General features: G+C 39.6%; 1 protein-coding gene across 2 annotated transcripts in view; it reads left to right on the forward strand.

Annotated features, from left to right (window-relative positions):
- The window catches only part of LOC137987915 (NLR family CARD domain-containing protein 3-like), a 27,698-nt gene extending 27,292 nt beyond the window's left edge, over nucleotides 1-406 (forward strand). For both annotated transcript variants that reach the window (XM_068834002.1, XM_068834003.1), the window contains one exon: nucleotides 1-406. This exon is cut by the window's left edge and continues 3,537 nt beyond it. The gene's annotated coding sequence lies outside the window, so the exon portion shown is untranslated.
- The last annotated feature ends 2,094 nt before the right edge of the window (nucleotides 407-2,500 follow it).

The raw sequence follows: 2,500 nt of genomic DNA on the forward strand, positions 1-2,500 counted from the left end.
TTTTTCTTTAGAGGGAGGAAAAGGTACGCCTGATACAATTTCTTAACGAGTCGTCTGCCGCCCACCTGTCAAGAGTGATGTTATCATGTGTCATGCTATAAATGTGAGCCTATCAGATTTTACCGGAAATTACTTGCACGTTGCAATTCAAGGAACAAAATAAAACTCTAGCTGGAATGTCTGCGAAGTCAGACTTTATCCATACAATAAAAGCTACTTCTACAAATCCCGCTTCACAGTTGGTGCAGTTTCTCTGTTCAACCCATCAAGGAATAAAGAATTTCAAGGTAAAGTCGGCGAAAAACCGAATACTTCATGTTATCATCAGGAGACATCAACAGTACAATGAGCTTTATTTAAACTCGATTATTTGAGGTGCCAATAAAAGATGCTAGTATCACTGTAATATGTCTAGTTTTCTAGCAGCAGCTACTCAACTATCATTTTGTGAGCAGTGCGTCACTAAACCATTGCTCAGCGCTTCGGTAAACAATGTCGAATTTCTCTGTCAAGCTCGGCTGATTCCCCAAATGTGGAAGCACTAAAGTTCTATTCGGTTCTTTTTGGAACTTGTTGCTCCCGAATATATTCCAAAGGACTTAACTCAAATACAAACGTTTTCGAGTCGGTGGAAGTGGAACGATGCTTTTTCTTCTAGAATGTTCGGGACCGTAAATAACACTATTGCCAAATCCCGTAGGAAGTACAACTATAATGGCTTCTTTCAGACAAACAATTCTTCGGATACATTCTCTCTGCCCTTCCTTTAAAGATTTTTGAAAAAAAATGAAGTCGAGGCAAAAGCAGCTGTAAACTGAGCCTAAACACCATTCCTGTTCAAATCCTTCTTGGTGGCCATAATTTGATCAGCTGTTAACCAATTTTTTGCAATTCTGTAACCAATCGGAGCGAGGCTCCAAGAGCTCAATTGTTTTTCGGCCAATCAGAGTTAAGTCCAGATTCTGGACTATGTGCAGACAACTCGTTAAGAAATTGTATCAGGCGTACCTTTTTGCGCCCTGTCTAAAGAAAAGTACGCCTGATTGCAGGTTAACGCGGACACAGATTATCTTCATTATAGGTGGTGAGAATGACCACTGGACCATGGAAACGAGGTAAAAATAGTGTATTTATTCCAAAATGGCTAAGCACATTTTTTTTGCTAACCGATGGATATTTTTGCTCTGTATTTGAGAAAGGAAACGCTAATTGAACGGTTTAAGATGAAACTCATCGAAACATTTTTTGCGGAAAAAAATGAAAGAGAAGCGAAGGTGAGATGTGAAAACATCTTTCCAAGATGACCAAACTTTCGTGCAGTGATGCACGTAAAGGTCACTTTGTCACGTGCGCGACACGTGAAGATGAGCACTATTTCTCGACAGTTGAAAATACTTTCAGAAGTACACAAGTTCCTCGAGGATGGCAATACCAAATGAATCCATAGCACGAGAATCAAATATTAAAAATATACCATTCATTGTAATTTAAATGCACACAGTAACATGCACCCAATTGTCAAAATAAAAGAATAATAATTCTCTGTGATCAAATTTTGGAAAGTACTTATCAAAGACATACAGTAAGCAAAATCTATTGTGCAACTTCCTTGTACATTACCAGTATGACTTGGGCTGTATTGAATCTGAAAAGTTGTGTTGAACGCTATGACTTCTGCATGTAATTCTGTTAACATTAAATATGTTTGTCTCGATAAGCTTGATAAAGCAGTGTAGAGTTTATTTTCTACATTCATGATAATTACAGGGATAATAACACATAGTGACATAGCTGCACATTCACTACCAGCATTTGATTCATACAATAAAACATCACCTTGACAGTTGTTTTACAAGGATCAATGCGATGTGAACCAGGGGTTTTCAAGGTTATGTCCCTGCAAAGGTTAAACTTACCAGCAATATTCCATACGGTGGACCAAACTTTTAACAAGAAACTATTTCAAACAACAAAACTATTGTTTTGTTTCGGGAATGGTAAGGGCAGGAGAAAAGATATAATACTGTAGTATGGGTCACTTTGGTCTGTCATATTTATTTCGCTTTGTCTATTGAAAATCTCGAGAAATAAAGATAGAAATGTGAACGCAAACTCTCTGAACGGTGAGAACCCTGTCAAGGAATATTAACCATTAAAGAGAAGAACACATACTTGTTTATGTGCACAATACACCAAAGCAAAGTCTAGGTAAAGTCAGCTTAATAGTGGCCCATCAGGCCGGAGGTTTTCCCCGGTTTCTGTAGCATGAAGCGACTAGGAGTATTTCTACTTCCCCCTGGATGGGATGCTAGTCCATCGCAGGGTTACCCAAGCATCTCGCTGGTACCCATTTATACACCTGGGTGGAGAGAGGCACCGAGGGAGTAAAGTGTCTTGCCCAAGAACACAACAATGTTCCCGGCCAGGTCCCGAACCCGGACCACGGAGTCGAGGATTCTAACCATGAGGCCACCGCGCCTCCCTAAGCAAAGTCTACAAA

The sequence above is a fragment of the Montipora foliosa genome, unplaced genomic scaffold, assembly GCF_036669935.1.
Source record: "Montipora foliosa isolate CH-2021 unplaced genomic scaffold, ASM3666993v2 scaffold_395, whole genome shotgun sequence".
Taxonomy (NCBI): domain Eukaryota; kingdom Metazoa; phylum Cnidaria; class Anthozoa; order Scleractinia; family Acroporidae; genus Montipora; species Montipora foliosa.